At 38.1% G+C, this 20,582-nt stretch overlaps 1 protein-coding gene across 3 annotated transcripts in view; it reads right to left on the bottom strand.

Annotated features, from left to right (window-relative positions):
- Khdrbs2 (KH RNA binding domain containing, signal transduction associated 2) overlaps positions 1–20,582 on the bottom strand; it is a 505,791-nt gene that overhangs the window by 4,053 nt on the left and 481,156 nt on the right. For 2 of the 3 annotated variants that reach the window (XR_004117844.1, XR_004117846.1), the window contains 2 exons: positions 14,327–14,413; positions 9,656–9,783 (listed from right to left, as the gene is read on the bottom strand). The gene's annotated coding sequence lies outside the window, so the exon portion shown is untranslated. The remainder of the gene's footprint in view (positions 1–9,655; positions 9,784–14,326; positions 14,414–20,582) is intronic. The other variant, XR_004117845.1, reaches the window with a different exon arrangement.

Genomic DNA, 20,582 nt, shown 5'->3' with positions numbered 1-20,582 from the left:
AAAGAGATGTAACATCCACATCTTTATTTGCCATTATTTCTCTTTGTCTTTTACACAAAGACTCCTTGTATTGAAATTGCTGACTGAATGCATGATAATATCCTTCACTGAACTGATCAAGAGTGGGTTTTATCTGCAGATTAGAAGCGGCAAGCGCTGCCCTAGCAGGCATGTGTCCAAGCACTGCCCTAGCAGGCATGTGTCCAAGCACTGCCCTTGCAGGCATGTGCCCATGGGCCTGTTAACCAATACGCTGCAGCACACACCCACTTCAGTCATTGCACTCAGAACTGACTTCAAATTTCATAAGAAAATTAATGTCATTACTTGATAGTTTCAGATCCCACTTGCTTTAAATACTTTCCTTTCTTTCTTTCCAGAAACAAACAAACAAACAAACAACCAAAAAATTTCCCTGGAAAGATGAGATTATTGTAAGAACACTTTCAGTGGAGTTCCTCTAAGCCAACTCCAAATTGTGGTTTTAAAAAACCGTTTAGGAAATGGGTATCTCCCCAAGGCAACCATTTAAAGGAACTGCTTTGAATATGTAAATCATTTTATAAATATGTGCATATATCTGCATAGATTCCCTGATATCTCTGTCTATGCATATGTATATACATATGTTGTATGTATGTTTCTATATTTCATAAATCTACTAAATATTAGACATATCAAAAAATTGGAAAGCAAGAAATGTTCTCTTGGGATGAGTGATCGAAATGTCTGTGGGAAGGGTCCATGGGGCTTTGGCACAGGCAGGTAGATACTTTAAGAATATTCCAGGTTAAGTCATTCCAAAGCAGTTTCTTGACTGCTAGCCCTTTAACATGCTACTTTGTACAAAGGGTGAGACTTATGACATAGGAGCCTGGACTCAGAAACATTTGTCAAGACAAAAGAAATTTCATTAAATTGCCAACACAATTTAATATAAACGTAATATAATGGATATCCCCTGGTTTCCTTGTTTTAAAAGATTTATTCTTTATATGTATGGTTGTTTGTCCTTCATGTATGTCCCTGTGCAAAGTATGTGCAGTTCCTTTAGAGGCCAGAAGAGGGAATCATATCTCCTAGACCTGGAACTATGATAGTTGTTAGCCACCATGAGGGTGCTGGGAATAGAAAGAGAATCCTGCAAAAACAGCAGATCTTCACTTCTGAGCTATCTCTGCAGCCTCTGCTTTTCTATGTAACCAGTAGTAGCTGACATCCCACTCTCTGCATAGACCAAGGATTGCTAGGATGAGAGTTGTGATATTGGTGCAGATCTGATATTGTCGCTGATATTGTAGTATCCTTCTGTCTTCCAATAAGCACATGCTTTTGTGTTTTAATTAGTTTCCAGTGCCTTTATTCAGCTTCTCTCTTACAAACTGCATAACCATGGCACATTTTAAAGTCACACTGAGTGTTGGCCCCCTTATGTGTAAAATAGAGATAACCTAATACCTAAGAAGAGTTATTTTAAAAATCAGTAATGTACAATATGCTTAAAAAAGATGCGTGGCTTATCATCAGTCTGGTCTTGAACAATTCCAGAGGCTCAGGGGGAAACATTAATATTTTTTATAGTTACAATCTTTCCTATAGTAGTTGCAGAAATGTTACAGGAATGGGAGGGAACCTGATGATGTAAACATGCATTCCCAGACATGAACACTGCAAAAGCTCTGAGATTATGAAGTATTTTAAAATACTTGTTAATAATAAAATAACAGATGGTGGCCAGAGTCCTTGTCTCCCAGATACAGAGAAGCAGGAGAGTGGCCTTGGAGTAGAAGAGGACTGGAGAGGAGGAGAGTTTGTGAAAATTGTGGACAAACACTACAGCGCAAATTACTGATGCCCCTTGCTTTTCTTTGTTGAACCTGGGCATCTGTATGTAACCCAGGCTGGCCTTATCCCCACAATCCTCAGAGCTAGGAGTAAATGTTTGTATCACCATGCAAGACTAATTTTTCTATTGTAAACACCACTATTCAGGTTTTTTTTTTTTTTTTTTTACTTATGAAGTAATGAAAATACACTTTAAGCTGCCTGTTGTACATGCTTAGAAAAGTTCCTGATGTTTCATGGCCTCTGCGGCATCATCTTCATCCCCCAGAAAGCATTTCACTCCTGGAGCAATGAAGAAAGTTCATTTCACTTTTAAACGTTTTTTTTTTTTTTTTTTTGGTAATTCTGAGACTATTTTTGTCATTAGGAGAGAACTCCTGGAATATGAATACATACAATGGATACTTGAATATGCACTATTACCTTAACTTTTAGGCTTCTATAGATAAAATGAGATTATTGAGGAATAATTATGAAGCTATTTTATAAGTAGCAAATCACTATGAAATTATTAATGATAGTGGAAGTAATAATCTGTTATGAGAGAATTTTGATATTTAGGCTTAAAATTTATCTGCAGAGGATGAAGAGAGGCCAATACAGGGAGAGAAATCAAAGAATTAATGATGATTAAAAAGACCACAATATTTTGCTTATTTAAATTTTAACACACTCACATATGTGTGTGTATACATACATATGTATATGTGTGTGTGTGTGTGTGTGTGTGTGTGATTGTGCATTTAGGGTAATAATACCCGCATCCCTCCACACAGAAGAGCAATAGTCACAAATTAGCACAAATTTCCTATGCCAGGCATAGGAAACCTCTCTTCTAGTTCTTGGCCAAAGGAATCTAAAAGACTGTCTAAATAATGCAGGCTATTCCATGCCCTTGGTTGTGTCCCTGTAAATTGAAGGTAAGAAGCTAGTGACTTGAAGGAACCAAGCTAGAACTGACCTGGAAGCCTCCTCCCCAGGACTAGGTCTCCTAGTATCTGAAGGTGCACAGGTTTGCAAAGGGGGGGGAGACCAATCACAGTCCTTCCTGGCCAGCCATAAAGCCCATGAACCACAACATTGCATGCTGCTTGTGGCTTCTGACTTTAATTTTAGAAACCAGGAGGCAGAGGCAGGCAGGTTTATGGAGGGAGTTTAAGGACAGGCTGGCAATAGATTAGCAATGTTGCCATATTATCACTTATATCCTGGTGACAACCAGCACCTGTTTATTTAGGATATAAGGGCTGCTTGGTAGAAGGAAATTCACGCCTGATACTATCAACCTAGCCAACTCCCATGGCTGGTGATGTCTCAGACCTCAGAGAAGAATGCCATTCTCCTAAATCAATATCACTCTCGGTTGCATTCTAGATATTTATCTTCCTGTTCACATAAAGGAGTAGCCGTTACTCCTTCATGTAACTTCTTTTTTGGCAGAGACCATTACAGAAATCTACAAGTGATCACAGTGAACAGAACTGACCTTGGGCATCCTTCCTCAATTGATACATTTATAATGGAAACCTTACACTTAAGCATCAGTGAGCTTGGCAGAAGAGGGAGCAGTCAGATACAAGAGTCAGAGGACCAGTGGATTTTCCAGCAAAGGTGGGGGGACTCTCACAAGTCCCACCCGTTAGATGAAGAGCTACAGGCCATTCTCAACTGCTGACAAATAATCAATTTTCTCCTCCTGGGATGGTTTCCTTTCTAGGTTATTCAGTCCCAAATGGTCAGCCCTAAACACACACCTATGAACCGCACTAAGTGGACTTAGCAGAACCTTTTTATAAACACTACACACACACACAATATATATATATATATATATATATATATATATATATTTGAAAAAGTTGTGAATTTGAGAGGAAATTAAGAGGAAGCTGGAGGAGGAACTGGAGGGGTTCAAAAGGTAATATAAAAATGATATAAATAAAGAATCATGTAGGAAATTCTCAAAAAAATTGAATTGTTTTATATCTTAAACGAAGAACTAAATGCAGCCAATATTTTACAAACAGGTGTCAGCAAGCCAAAAGATACGATATGTATGTAAGTTAATGCATAATTATCTACAATTATGTACAGCTGTGTCACTTAAAACAGAACTCTGCTGTTGGGTAATTGTCCCTGTCTGCCACGGAGATGAATTTGCCTCAGTTACGAGTTGTGACACAATGGATTGGAAAGTCAATTCTAAAATGCACTTAGTGAAATTTTAAAATTTAGTATGCAGCTGCTTCTCCCAATGGCCAAAACTTGCTGATGGTTTCCTTTTGTACTGAAATGTTTTCATTAAATATGTAACGTGTTTTATGTCCAAACTTCTGCCACAACTAAGGAAATTGGCATTTTGCTCCTGTGTATCTAGAGATCTTGTGGGTTAAATGGGGGTCCCACGTACACTCAGGGCTTGGGTCAATCAGTGAGGTGGGACTCTGGAAGTGTTGACTGAGCTGGTGCCGGGCAGGAATCAGGCTATGAGAAACCTTGGGACCTGTCTCTGGGGGTTGGAAAGTGCAGCCTGAGGTCCTCGAGGACTTGCTGGAGTTGGCTCAGGGGTCCAGGACTTGCACAGAGGCCAAAGACATCAGGTACTCAGACTCTTGGGCATCCCAAACCTGCTGGATGCTGAAGAAGAGCTAAGAACTGAGTGCCCGCCCAGTAGCCCCGCCCCCTGAGGTCTGGATCTTGCCAAAGAGCAAAGTGGGAAGTGAGCTCCAGCTGGGGCCCTCTGGGAGGAGAGAGTCTGGATTGTTCACCGATGGGGGTGGGGTTTGGCTTGGTGGAGATCATGGCTGAAAGCACTGAGAGGCCTTCTGCGAAGGACTAGGCAGCAGATCCAGATGAAAGGAGGCAGTCCATGGTTTTAAAGCATTTATTGTTATGGCGGAGAGTGGCAATGATAAAACTGTACCCCCTCTTTCTCAGGGCGGGCCTGAGGTTAAATACCTTTTGCAGGGAGGAGTGTCTGGGAAGGGGAGTTTATTGCCTAAGTGTTTCAGGCCTTTAGGTTCCTCATTAAAATGGAGATCTGTCTTGAGTGTGATCTGTGGTTAAGTCCTCTACCTATGGAGGGGCTTGTGGCATTGTCCTTACCTGACTGATGGCCACAGAATTATGGAGAACTGAAGCCTCCTGTCAGGAGCTTGGTGTCTAGGAGTGTGGCAAAATGCCTACTGTCCCTTGCAGGATCACCTTCGGCTCCACTGGAGTTTTAAGCCTAGCTCAACCAGAAACTAGACTGCCTCTCACGGTTCCACAAGATCTTGTATATTAATTTTGTATTATCAATTAGCCACAGTGATCCTGTGTGCAACTCACTTACTTGTTATTGTTATTGTTGTGGTTAGAGACAGGACCTCTATGTAGCTCTGGCTGACCTGAATCTCACTCTGTAGAGCAGACTGGCCTTGAACTCTGCTTTTCCTCCCAAGTGCTGGGATTAAAGACCTGTGACACTACACCTGTTTTCATTAGTTATTTTTTCTATTAAGTATTCATGTCACCTGAGAGGAAGGATCCTCAATTGAGAAAAATGCCTCCATAAGCTTCAGTTGTAGGTAACCTTGTAGGGCATTCTCTCCTTTAGTGATTGGGGGAGCCCACTGTGGGTGGTGCCATCTCTGGGCTGGTACTGGGTTCGATAAGAAAGCAGGTTGATTGAACCATGAGGAGCAAGTCAGTAAGCAGCACTCCTCCATGGCCTCTGCCCTGGCTCTGACCTCCAGGTTCCTGCCCTGCTTGAGGTCCTGCCCTCACTGCTTTTGAGGATGAATTGTTAAGTGGATGGAACTGTGAATGAAATGATACCATTGCTCCCTAAGATGTGTTTGGTCATCATCTTTCATCACAGCAATAGTAACCTAAGACAAATGGCATATTGTGTATGAAGAGAAGCATCTTCGTAGGAAATAGAAGAGAAAGTAAGCTCGTTCTGGCATCCTGGGACTAGGTTTGCTCTCTGGATTGAAAAGCTCCATGGCGACAACACTGATGTCAGACAAGAGATGACAATTAAGAAATGAAAGATCTCAGAAGTGACTCAGACTTAAGAGCTTACACAACAGGATCTAAGATGCCATTATTTCTTTATCACAATTTGTTTTAAAGAAGGAAAGTGAAGTTATTAACATAATGTTATAAGGTTAACTTTAAAACTAGATGTTGGTTTCATGGTCATTTTGAGTTTTTGTGTAACTTCTTAACTGAAATATTTCCCTATGACTCCATTATTTCTCTACATAGTTTCTGTGGTACAATACATGTGCCTCTGAAGTTCTAGTTGTCTATGTTTTAGGTAAGGGTGAGATCTACTCTGATACCAAAACTAATTCTCAGCATGAAAGCTAAAGATGTCTTACCCCGCCCCGCCCCCCAGTCACCTATAGTCTATCAACACACCACCATTACTTATTCTTCTGTTCCTATTTTGCTTTGGCTATATCATTCATTCATTCATTCATTCATTCAAATTATGTCTGCCATAAAAATAATAGCGATTTGCAGTTGAGACCTATAATTAGACACAGGCTTCATGGAAACTGACTCTGTTTGTCCATCACTGGTTGGTTTGTGCTCTATGTTTGCTATTATATCAGGTACCTAGTGCAGTGCAGTGTCCACACAAGACTCTAACTAAATAGGCGGTAAATGAATTGCACACTCATGAGGAGTCAAGCAGCAAAAAACACAGGCAAATGTGAGGGTCTCTCTTGTTTTAAGGACTAACGGTGCTATTTAAAAGGATATGCAGGGAGAATGTAAAGAGTATAAAGAGTGTATGTGGATGAAGGAAGGAGGTTCAAATGGCTTTTGAATGAGGAAGTTTGCTAACCAACTAGTTAAGTCAGTGGAGACTCCTTAGCAATGCTGAGCTGCATATGGAGCAGATGGTGATGAATTGTTCTCCAAATTGTTGAGACTACAGGGGATGGTGGAAGCATAGTCTTAGTTAGATACTTGACAGATATATGAAGTCATAGTTTCTATTGGGTTAAGAACTGAAGAGAATGAACCAATAACTCTGGCTTTCTGCTGTGCCATTTTATGTTTCTCCCACATCTTTGGCGACGATACTGCCTTTCAATGCCTGCTATTCCTAATGTGCATTTGTCATCTCCCACCCACACCTTACTCTGCCTTGTTGAAATTTTATTCATCATATATTAGCAGCAATCCCATCTTAATTTTGGGATGGTAGCAAAAGTAATTATAAAAACGACTGATGGGCAATTACTACACATGCTAGACTTTATTCCGAAGGTTTCGTGCACTCTATGTTACTTAATTTCACGATGAAGTCCTGTGAATTAGATTCTTTTATGATCTCCGCTTAGAAAGGAAGAGGGGTAGTGAAGAAAAGCAGGAATTCATAACTTGTTTGCAGTCTTAGAAAGGAATGAGACCGGAACTGGAAACCAAGGTAGTCTGCTACCCAGTATGATCTGGGGCCTGCTCTTGAAGTTATATTGTGTTCTTCCTCTGTTCTAAATAGATTTGATTGATGATAACTGAGCAAACACTCATCTGTGCTCTATGTTTTCGAAGATATCCCTGTTGGGAAGAAGCAAGATGCTGCAGCAGAATGTGTACAAGTGCCCACTTACATTCTCACCTCTCTGGTTAGACCACTGGGTTTCACTGACAGCTGTTTTACTGAACCGTCTGTGGCTTCTTTACGACTAGGCTGCCACAGCAGTGAACAGCAGAGATTTTTTTTTCCACCTTTTTCTTTCTCATGTCAAGGTGAAAACAAACCAAGAAGAATAGGAGCCTTTTTCCTGGGAGGAGGCAGATCATAAACCCATTTAGTTTTATAACAGACAAAAGCAATTTTTTCAACGCTCCCAGTTTTCTGCTTTCTATACTTTTTTGTTGTTGTTTTGCTCAAGGCCAATTGAGAGTTGAAGTAATTAATGATTAGAAAAAGCTGTTGACTTCCCCAGATTTGGTCAGTCAATGAGTATTTCTGGATACCTGCTATATGCCAGGCTTTGTGTTAGGAATGGTGCTCACTGGTGACAGAGACTTAGGCACAGAAAGACTGTTGATGTAAATTGAACATACAACTTGCCTTTATAAAAATGCATATACAGATGCATTTTAAAATGTTAATTATGTATAAGCATATTTTAAGTATGCTATTTTACATATTTATGCTTAAAATTGTACATTTTCTTATATGCCTATTATATGTACAGATATAAAACATACACCCATGATATTATGCATTGTGAAGAAAAAGAATAAGTTCTATGACACATACCCACTTATCAGTGATGAAAGTTCTAGAAAGATAATGTTGAGTCCCTGGAGAGAGCAAATTAAGGATATCCCTTATTTCATTGTTTTTATTTTTGTTCTTGATTGTTTTGAGACATGGTCTTTCTATGGAGCCCAGTCTGTCCTGGAACTTGCTATGCAGACCTGGCTATCCTCAGACTCATACAGACCTGCCTGCCTCTGTGTTCTGTCTTCTGGGATTAATGTCATAAGCCACGAGTGGCAAAGTCTCTGCAGTTCCTGCTCTGCCAGACCTAGCTCACAGACTATCTGGAGAAGAAACCACCCTGACCTGTGTTCTGTGCATCAGACCAAATATCCACTTATAATGGACCCATCTATGGTGTGAGTACACAGTGTGTTTATTTGACCAAGAGCTAAAGACACGAGCACAGCCAGCAGTAAAATCTAGAAGACATTCAGTTCGCAAGCCTGTGCTATGGAGAGTAAGAGAACAAATGACACACTCCTGTCTGTGAAGCTCCAAGCTAATGGCGGAGAATAAACAGATGCTTGAGAAATGGTACCAGAGGCAGTGGACCACTGTGAGCAGAGGCAGCCATTACGACTCAATAAGCAGAGCATGGCTGAGCTCTTCCTCTGCAAGGAAATGAGTTAGAGGCTCAGCATTTACTTAATTGATGGTGGAGGCAGTGAAGACATATTTGGGTGAGCGAGGAAATGAAGTCTTAGATTTAGTCAACAGCCTCAGAGGGAGGATGCAGCTTCCACTGGAAGAGAATACAACCAAGAACAGATTTGAGAATTTTTGTCTAAATTTTTTAAAGTTCTTCCATTTCTTTTCCATTTCACTGTTGTTCAACTAAGATATAGGTATCTTTAGGAGCAGAGAACAAACACCAGGTGCTAGAACAATAACCCATTTGTTGGTAAAATATGCCTTACAATTAGGAAACTTGAACAACACACTGATTTCTTGCCAAGAGCTCCTACTAATTTCGACCTAGCATGTGAGGCCCCAGAGCTTACAGTACTGTTTTAGTAGCTCAGCAAACTGTGTTTCAAATAACACCCAAGTGTTGGGGATGTTTCTGGGCAATAGATGTAGGAAGTAAAGGCAGACTTTTTATTTCGGACCCTAAAATCTGACAAGAAAGGGAAGCATTCCATTGTAAATAATGCACCCCAGAGATATAAGCAAGAGCCTACAAGCAACATGACTCATGGAGTAGGGGAGTTCATATAACCTAACAAGAGAGACTGGGAGGGAAAAGACCCTTTGAGAAAGAAAAGCAGAGTCATAGAATGGTGTGTGCCAAAGGAGTGTAGGAAACCCCACCCAAGGCTAGTTTTAGAAACTCTGCATTGGTATATGTTCCACACCCCAAGAAGGCTTAACAATCCCAAGGGTTGCAAACCAACAGTTTGACACTTTTGGTTGAAGATAGGTGAATGAGTACAAATTAAACCATTTTGACATAGACCTGTTTTGTGGCCTGCATTTCTTTCATTGGGAAGAAGCACAAGGAACAGAATATTAGAATAGAAATTAACTTACTATGCATCCTAGCTCTGCTGTTTGCCTATAGAGAAGTCTAGGAGCCTTTTTATCCTTTGTGATTTATTTGAGGAAACTCCAACTCTTGATAGGAGAAATCAGCTCCTGTGATATATAGGAGGGATGCTCTGTGTAAAAGAGGGAGAGGCTAGGTAAGCAATCAAAGGCAATAGTTAAGTGTGCTCTGACATCACAGCTAGCAGCAACTAAGGAAATATTTTCTGTCCCCACCTCTGAGACAATACTGGCAGAGTCAGGTGGCACAGTCACTGAACAAAGAATTGCTAAAGGGAATACAGTGGTCTTGACCTAGAAGTGTCTCCAAGGTTGGAGTAGTCATGACAGGACAGAGGCTGCTTCGACAGTCTTTTTTTCCCAGGAATTTAGTAAGAGCAGGTAGCCAGTGTTTGACTTGGAATCTCCCAGAGACCAATTAGGCAATGAAGATTCACTTGTAATCTCTGGATGGGACGGTAATTCAGGTACTGAGAAAAATAGGAAATTGATAATTTCCAAGAGAGGAGCTGTGAAATAGAAAAAAATAAAATAGGATACACCAGAAATTAGTACCTGGAATAAACCACAACAAAAATAGACTAGGGGAGAATGGGAAAGAGCTAGCGGAGCATGGGTACAGGATGCTGTGTGGTGGGAACCAGGGTCCAGGAAAGCTTGAGAGGGAAGAGGAAAGAGATGATGCTGCTGAAAGAGTGGGAGGGACACAGAAGGTAGCTCAGAGAAATGTTCTATCTTCTGCCTGTTCGTCTCTAGTCTCCAGAGACTCCATTTGCAGAAGCCAGCTGTACTAGATGGGACTGCTCTGTGGGAAAGGAGCCCCCAGGGAATAGATTCTTCCTTATTGAGCCAGAAGAAGTACAAGGACTGGATTCAAGGGCAAACAGACCTAAAATCTGCACAACCAAGTGAAGAGAGTTGAGCTGTAGGTATGGAGGAAAGGAAGCCTGCACTCTTAGAAGGTCTGCCTATAGCGTAAATATGTGCAAGGCAAATCTCCCTGCCTATAGCATAAGTATATGCAAGGCAGGTCTCCCCTCCCTTTACTTTGCTTGGCCAGGTCAGGAGGGAACACTGATGTTTGCATATACCACGAATCCACAAATGCACATTACAAACTGGTTTCAATTTGTCTAGAGATGCTCATCAGAAAAGGCTAAGTGACTTTTTTTTTTCATCTCAAAGAAATTGCTGCTTTTTTTCCCAAGCTTAGCCTGCGTGCAAGAATTTCTGTTTGTGTTACCATCATATTTGATTCATCAGAAAACCCTTGAATTTGTCAACAAAGGTTTATTTGCCTACATTGCCATGCTGCATGGCACTGAGATAGGGGGTTCTCTTTGAATCTTTAGACTGACCTGCAGTATTTTGATAAATGCTTTGCCTAGAAAGAGTCAGTAGGAAGTTTGGGCACCATCTGTGTTTGTTTCTATAGCAATAGTAACTGCCTGGAGAAAAATTTTATGCTCATGTAAAAGATGCAGTATAAGCAGAATCCAAGACGATGCCTTTAGGATAATTACTGTACCTTTCATTGACACAGTGCTTTATGTATTTCAAACTGTTTTGATGTGCTTTTACTTCTACAAACTTGTGAAAAGTGGGGATTGGTTCCTAGACAAAAAAGCTCAGCCTGGAAAATTACAATGATACTGGGAACAAAAAAGCTCATCCTGGAAAATTATACTGATACTGGGCAGTCATTGGGGGACCACAAAGTTAGTTATACAGTCTAATCTGCTGCTTGTATGCCAGATCACACTCGCCTAGCACTTTCTTTGTGCCACAGACCCTCTAAAAGGGCAAAAAGAATCATAGTTTATTAAATATATTTTTTCATCAGGAGAAGAGCCATAAAAGAGGATATTGTTTATTCTTATTACAAGGAAGAAGAGGCTGAGGCAGAGGTCTTCTAGTCACTGTTAGGTGACAGTCAGTGAAAGATTTGTACCAAAGCAATCTAATAGAACACAATTTCTCCTAAGCGGTGCCTTGTTTATGTATTTAGTCAGCCAGAAATATCCCTGATTATGGAGACACATGTTTAGCTTGCTCAGCTATCTTTCTTACAGATCCCAGGCTAATTTACCCAGGGATATGACTTACTACAATTTGTTGCACCCTTTCCTCTTACATCTATTAGTTATCAAGAACTTGTCCCATAGACATGGTCACAGACCTATCTGAGGGAGGTAATTCCTTCATTGAGATTCTCAGGTGTGTCAGGGACACACCTGACAACTAAAAAGTTGACAACTCGGTGGCAAGGACAAAGTCTGGTTCAGCCCGCTTGAGGCTGGGAGAGGTCACAACTAACAACAACTGTCACACAAAGGATGTGATGGCCCATGCTTGGACTATCCTCAATACATAAATTCATTGTGGTCTCAACTGTTTCCTGTGACCCAATGTGAATGGCCTATTTTAGCTATGATATCTTTAATCAGTACTCATAAAGAATTGTATAAACATGTTTTCCTCCAAGTGTTTTCTTTGATGATGAGGATTCCTCTTAGGATGAGTTGGGAAGAAGGTAGGGCTATACAGTGCCAGCGATTTAAGAGGCTAGGAGAGCAAAGCTTTGAGCTAGTCAACTTGACAGGCAACATAAATACTAATATTCTGTTGAGCTTTTTGAAGTCGTGAAGTTTCATTCAATCCTTAATTTCACATGTCCTGAGAGCTTACAGAATATTACTTTTTAGTCATTGGCTACTTTTTAAAGACTTTATTTTAGATCTGGGTCAAATGGATCCAAACCAATGGAGAGAACCAGCCAGGACCTCAAGTGGCCTTGCGCTGAGGTCCCCAGTGGCCTAGTGGTGTGACAATGGGTTCTGCCTAGGCTCCTTCTTTTATGTCCTACTTGCTCATTTCATAATTCCAAAGAACTAGGGATTAGAATTGTCTCACCTGGAATTCATTTTCCATGCCTTACAAAGTGATTGACATACTGTATGAATGATAAATCAAAACTTTCTGTCATCAGCTCATTGTGGCATTTCTCCATCTATTTTCTCTTTTCTTCTAGTTATCACCTTCTCCCTGTTTCAGAAAGGTCTCCTGAGATCCTACTAGGAGAATATGAACATCTGACAATTCTCTACCACAGAAAACAGCACTAAGGATGTTTGATTTAACTGGGACCAGGATGTAGAGTGAGATGAAGATTCTTGGTTATCTTTTTGGGTGTGACTTGAAAAGCTTTCTTAACAGACGCAACCAAAACAGTGAGTAGCCAATCATCTCTCATAAAAAAGGCAGTGAGCAGCAGATAGAGCTTGAGAAAACTTGGGAAACTGTGGTCCTATTGATGGGTAGGGTAGGTGGTTTTGCTGCTTCCAGTAGAGGGACTGATCTCAGAAAATGATTTACTAGCTATGCAGGTTCAAATGAGATGTTCTCCACAGTCTTTGGTGTTTGATCTCTTACTTCCAGTTAGCAGTACTATTTGGGAGTTTGAAGAAATGTGGCTTTGCTGGGGGAAAGCCTGTCTTTGGAGTTTGGCTTTGAAATTTTAAAGACTATAGCTATTTCTAGTGTGCTATCTCTGCTTCTTGCTTGAGATTCAAGATGTGAGCTCAGGCGCTCCTCTGGCTGCCATGCCTGCTGACTGCTGTGTCCTTAGCACTATCATGGACTCTAATATTCTGCTGGAACCATAAGCCCAAACGAACTCTTTCTTTGCCAGTCATGGTGTTTTGTCACAGCAACAGAAAAGTCACCAATATACCAGCTGTTCTCAGAAGAGAACACCCTGCAGCTAACATGTTTATAGCTCCTCCAACTTTCCCATCCTTTCTTCTGGAAAATAATAATAATAAAATAGCCTAAAAGCTTGCATCATAAGCTTATGATAATTGTGAAAGTCTTTGGTTCCAGAATAACAACAACAACAGCAACATAAAAGCAAACAAAAATAACAACAAGATAATTAGAAGAAATTGCTATAGCCAAAGTACTCAATTTTTACTAGGAGACCACTGTAATTAGCCTCATATACAAGGGAGAATGAATAAATAAAGTGTCTGAGCTATCTCACTCATTTAATGTCTAAGTAGCATACAAAGTTTAGATGCTAATCCCTACGCTAACAGCCTAAAAGTCAAAATGTAAACCAAAGCATTGAAACTCCATCATTGTTAGTTTTCAGTCTAAACTACGTTTACTAGTTATGAATAAAATTATTAGAGATGTTAATATAAACATATAGTCATATATAAAGTCCCAGTCAGGTTGATGCTTCTCCATAGATATGTTATAAAATACTAGGTATTTGTTGGTATGTTTTTAAGTAGCCTAGATTGATCTACTAGCTTGGAAGTTGATTGGAAATCTTAGTATAGTATAAGATTTTTATTTTAAAAAACATTAAAGATTTATTTTTATTATTTCATGGTGTGTGTGTGTGTGTGTGTGTGTGTGTGTGTGTGTGTGTGTGTGTTGCTGTATGTTCATATGAAGGCTAAAGGAATGAGGTACCACCAGGATCTGGAGTTATAGGTGGCCTTGAGAAATCTGGCATGGGTGATGAGAACGGAACTTAGGTTTTCTTTAAGCACAATATGGAACTTAAAATAACTGAACCATCCCTCAAGCCCTAAAATCAACATAGTAATTTTAGTTAAGGAGGAGAGACAGTTTCTTTTCACCTACTTTTTCTCCATATCTGATGATCCATCCAACTCTCATCTCTATTGTGAGGCTTCCTTTTCCGCCATAGACCAAATTTACTTCTTTAGTCTGTAATGACAGCACACAGCCCATATTTGTACACATATTTGTATCAGCAAGTGAATTGTAATCATATTTCATGCATAAGCTTGGTCATACTTACTTGCCTCTCTATAGCACAGAGAACTTAGTGAATACTTATATGAATTTCTACTTTTTTTGTTAGAAATAATGACTAAACGTTTAGGTACAATAACATTTCTGTACATACGTTTCATTGTGACATGGCTTATACAGTGGTGTGACAATGTTAATTATATATAAATGGTATTTATGTTCATTTAAGATATTTTATCAAAAATATTTCTAAACTGAGGCAATATTTAGAGATTTAAGAGAAGAGTACCCTATATAGCATAACAGAGTTGAACTTGCATTGGTTCGAATGCATTTCTTATTTGAGATATGGTAAAACGATTAAATAAAGATAGGCAGTAGGTAAAGTACATGTCCTTCTCAAGTATTCAGTAGACAAATGTGACTATGAATATAAGATATTGGGGTGTTCTTCTTCCACTGAGAATTTTCCTTTTATTCAGATTCTGTGTCCCATATCCTGAAAATCAGTTACTCCCAGATGCCCAGCATAGAAGTTTTTGAGGTAGAGAGTCTACTTCAAAACCACGCCAATGTAATCCCTCATTCTTCCTTTTTAACTTGTAAACCTATTTAGGATTATTAGCTGAACCAATGCATTTGTATTCGTGAGAGTCATGAATTTTGTCTTGCAGAACTGTTTTTACAGTGTTGTGGCCTAACACAGGGACAATCAAAAACACAGTGCCTGGCAAAAAACAATCATTCAGCAAATCTTTTTTATTGATATAGAGACATCAGTACCTTCAACTATTTCGCAGCTGAGATCAGATTTTTGCTGGTTTAGTCTCTCTAATTCTGTCTCCTTAACTGTTATGTGGAAATAATAAAACACTTGAATCATTACTGGTTCTCTGTTTGTTTCATTGCTGCTCATAGAAACCAAGGCTTTGTACAAACGATCTACCACTGAACCTGAGTCCTCTGCTGATGATTTATTGGGTTATTGTAAAGAATTCATTATTAATTGAAAGCATTTTAAGGTCTCTAACAATTGGCCAGCATCTAATAAATGAGTAATAAATACTGAAAGCCTTTTATTATTGTTGATAGATAAGGCTAACCTATTTTCTCATGCATATTAAAACCTTGAAAAAGAAAAGGTGGTATTGGTCAGAGTTATTACGGATCAACAACTGTAAACTAAGAGTAGTGCGCACTCTATTTACAATGGGTACATGTAAATGGATATGTGGAAATATTTCTCATTTTGTTTTAGAGAAAATTAGAATTTCAGGAGGGAACTCATTGCTCTATTCTATCGCTTTCTGTTTACTCTGCTTAACTTCATATTGTCTCACAGATATTTAATAATGCCTCCATGCTGGCTCTTTGTAAAAACAATGAACTTCCCACTAATATAAAAAGGCAAAATTATTGTGGAAAAATGACCACAATAATTCTTTAAGCAGGGATCCTACAAATTTCTATCAGATATGATAGATGCTCTTTCTCTTCACAGAGACTATTGTCTCCTGCTCAATTTATTGTTATAAAGTGGTTCAAACATTTATCACATTCTTTCAACAAAATTCATCTCGATCTTGACTTATTTTGGTTTTCTTTTCTTTCTTTCTTTCTTTCTTTCTTTTTTTTTTTTTTTTTTTTTACTCTGATACTCAAGAATTCATAACTTCAAATTCAGGTGATATAAGACACGAGTGCCATGGGCAAATGAGAATCAATATATTACTGTTATCTTGCTATAGTGCTCAATAAAATCAAGAGTTTTTCACCTCTTTGACAAAAATTTAATATACCACTCAGCTTCCATCTGAAGCAAAGAGATATTCCACTTTAAACATTTCTGTTTAGGCTCACAATTAATCCTCTCTATAACCACCTTAAGAAAAGATTTCATAAATGAAATCACAAATGGATGATGAAGGGTTTACCTCACTGCTGGCAACCCTGGCCCTCAAAAGATACCAGCATCAGATTTATGCTAGCTTTTGGGCTTCCTATGCTGTGTTATCTCATACCCTTGAAGCATCATGCAATCACCAAGACAGGCATCTCTTATGCACTCAATATAGGATCTCAATTCACCCCATGGTGAGTTTAACCACAACCAATGGTTGTCAGAAAGACTCAAAAGAAAATAAATTATCATTCTCACCTTTTCTATTTAAGTGCTTTTATAATCTGTGTTGTAGGAAAACAGTTTAACTAACAGCATCCTGCTATAATTGGTCTCTCCTGAGGAAGTCTTTTATGACAGTAAATGAACATAATGATAACCATTCATCACTGACATTAGCATATAGCACAACACAGTGATATTTATAAGCAGATAAGACAACATGGGAAGAAGATGACTCCCTCTAACTTGAGCAGGTGTCTGACTTCAATTGACTGTCACTATACTGAAACTGGTCTAACATTAGTAGCATGCAGTGGTCAGGTACATCAACAAGCTTAATTGTCTTTCTTTATAGTACACCAAGCTTGATGTCTCTACCAACCCCCAGGTAGCATGGTAGCCCTGCTCACTGGCTGCCAAGTGTTGTTCATATGTTGCCTTCATACCTTAGTTCCCCAGGAGTAAACTCTTAGAAGTCGTTAGAGAATAATTAAATGTAATGAAACTTCAACAATTGTTAAACTCTTCCAGGATTATTATAGGACCTCACACTATCACCTAGGTCATTAGTTCTCAAGCTTTCTAACACTGAAAACCTCTAATACAGTCCTTCATATTGTAAAACCCAACCATAAAATTATTCTTGTTGTTACTGCATACCTGCAAGTTTGCTACTGTTATGAATCGTAATATAAATAGATGATATACAGGGTATCTGATATTCGACACTTGTGATAGTTCATTTGAACCCCCAAAGGAAACGTGGCCCACAGGTTGCGAACTACTGATGTAGGTGACAAGGACTATGCATCAATATTCAAAGTTTTTACTATGTATAGGAATAAAAGAGAACATGAAGAAATGACTCATTCAAGTTGAGCTTACCACACTCAACACTGAAGATTAAAATGGAGTTTGAACAGAAGAGTCTGTTAGAAGAACTCAAAAGGAAATCTTCTATCAGAGTACCAGAAGTCTAAACTTGTCTATATATAACTTAGAACATCACTGACTACAGTATACTTTTCTTTATCACCTTTAAAGCAACAGTTGATTGGATGACAACAGTACTATGACCCTTCTAGTTTGCACAATTACTGAGAATATATTTATGCAGAAATCTGGTCCATTTTAAATATGAAAAGCTATTTCTGGCTTTATTATTATTTAGACAGAACTTATTACAATATTTTTTCTGTCCTGTTAAGCATCCTAATTCACAGAAGGGAAAGGCAATGATCATTGAGAAGAGGAAGACACATGTTCTTTTGCACACTAAGAATAATGTTGCATCATACACAGCATATGCAAGTGCCACCGCAAATATGTTTTAATAAAACTGTAGCTGTTTTTTATTTCATGTCCCCTGCTTTAACCCATCAACAAGAGGTTCAGAAATGGTGACTGACAGGAGGTAATTTTAAGGTGTCCTGCCAACTTCACACTAGGAACACAGCCAAGTAATGGCAGATCTGACATTCCTGATAAACGCTTTGCACATTAGCATGGCGGGCTGTTCATTTCTTAGTTGATTTGGCATTTCCCAATCAGTGTTGCATTAAAATTTATGCTGTTGAATTCTTTAGAATTTCATTATATCAGCTCCGTATTTTTGTTATTTGTCATGAATAGGGATTAATTACCCATCATTGATGTTCTAACACAAAATCTCTGTTTTCAACAGTTAAGGTGATCAGTTCATTTTTGTTACTGTTCTAGATGGGTTGGACAGTCTTACATACATAGAACTAAGGAACATGTTATCTGAGCATGGGTCTTATTTTTATTTACTCTTATCTTAATTCAAATATATATATATATACGATTTAATGTCAAAACAAGTTATGAACTTCCACTGAATATGTTTTGTCTAACTCTATATTGTTATATGTTCTCTGGGCATTTCACACACACACACACACACACACACACACACACACACACATGCACACACGCGTGTGTGCATGTGTGTGTGTGTGTATGTACAGATAGAAATAAATAATAAATCCTCAGTTTTGCCTCCAGTTAAAATTAATAGAGAATGTTAGCACAGATATTTTATAGTTGTTTTGTACATTAACAAAGAACAAATATTTTAGAACAAATATTTTAAACTTTAGGTTTTATTATGCTAACACAAGCCTTAAGTTATTGTCAAACTGTAGCTAAAATTGTTGGGAAATGTTCAAGTATTTTATGTTATAGGCATTCTGTCATTATAAGTATATGCTTTGAAATACTGTAACTATACTATTTGAAATATAACACTTGGATCACCTGTAAGTAATGTTAATTCTTTCTACCTGAAAAGTATAAATAATGGCTCAATGTTTTTTGACTCTTTGCAAATGACTTATTTATGATAAGTGATTAGTTTAGTAAATAATTTTTTTCAAAATTTTATTGTTTGAAGTAGAATTCTGGCTTATAAATGAGGTTGAAGTCATGTAAATACCTGATATTGAAATTAGAAATTTTATACAAAAAATGTTTAAGTCTGAAGTAAGATTCTTATTTATTTAAGAAAGTTCTAGAAGACTTGAATCCTTTGACTAATATAACAAAGCAATTTTCTTGGCAATACAAACTCTTGTTTGAAATTTTTGATTATACTTTTATTTTGTATGTGTGCATATGAAGATGTCACTTTGTGAGTATGTAAGTTAGAGGATGACTGTGGGAGAAGCTTCTACTCTTCCATCATGTGCTTTCTTAAGGTTGAATTCTGATAGTCACATTGGGTAGCAAGTACCTTTAATCACTGAGCCATCTTACTGGTACTTGCTAGGATTTTTATGTTATGGGTATGGATGTTTTGTGGGCATGCATATGAATGTATCATGTGCATACTTAATGACAGGGTCAGGAGAACACAGATAGTTATAAGCTACCACATGGGTGCTGAGACTTGAATGTGGGTCTTCTGTAAGAGCAGCTACTGTTCTTAATCACTGAGGTATATATATTTCAAGCTCCTTTTTTATTTTTAACCATAAAAACTATTTTTCCATACAAGGTTTTATTGTGTAGCCATTGCTATTCCTAAAGTCATGATTCTTCACTGTTTTTTTGGCTTTTGAGTTTATATATATCTATTATCATCATCCCCAGCTTTATAGCTTATTGTTTTAGTTTAACAATTTAACTTTAAAATTTTAATTCCATCAGAACACATAGCCATTGACACATTAATGGCCTGCTCGTTTCTAAAATTTCTACTTTCAAGCTATGTTTTACTATTTGTATTTTGAAGATAATTACAGATAAATAATAAGTATACATAGGAACCTCCAATCAGTCATGTTGGACAATTACAATTTGGTGTCATCTGTAGTCTTACTAAAAAATAAAAATATTAGTTATGCATGCAAATATTTGAAAAATGACTTACAAATCATATGTATTACCTGATAAGACCATTAACTGCATCTGCAGCTTAGTATCACCACTCAGGGTTTTTCAGGGAGATAAAAATGTACCTTCCTAGTGGAAGAAAGGCTGGTCAGATAACTAATTATAACTAATTGTATTTATTTAATACATGATTATATAATATAATCATATATTATATTTATATAATCATATTATATAACATATGGTTAAAGATATATATCTATTTAAAGTGTCTGTAACATACCATCATATTTCTAAAAATAAATCAATCCCAGAAAAGAAGGAAATGGTGCTTAATTAGAGAGTTACTAAATGTCTATATGAAATGCTTTATTTTTCTATGTGAGTATATGCTCTACCTTAAACATTCTGTTTATGTTTTTGTATGCTGTGGACATTGCCAGATAATTAAACTCTCTGTCATTTATGCTGGTCTTCCCCCTACGTTACAAGTGTGGAGAAGGTCATGGGGCTATGAGCCTCTGTCACCTTTTGCAGGTGTCACAGAAGCGCATTTACTTACTGACTTCTATGTTACCAGCAATCTGTGAGGTCCTGCGACACCAGGCCCTGAGCCACACAGCTCAAGTAAGCTATGTAAAATTC

The sequence above is a fragment of the Mastomys coucha genome, unplaced genomic scaffold (assembly GCF_008632895.1).
Source record: "Mastomys coucha isolate ucsf_1 unplaced genomic scaffold, UCSF_Mcou_1 pScaffold14, whole genome shotgun sequence".
Classification (NCBI taxonomy): domain Eukaryota; kingdom Metazoa; phylum Chordata; class Mammalia; order Rodentia; family Muridae; genus Mastomys; species Mastomys coucha.
The sequence above is the reverse complement of the archived record's forward strand: the minus strand, read 5'-3'. Positions and strand labels throughout refer to the sequence as shown.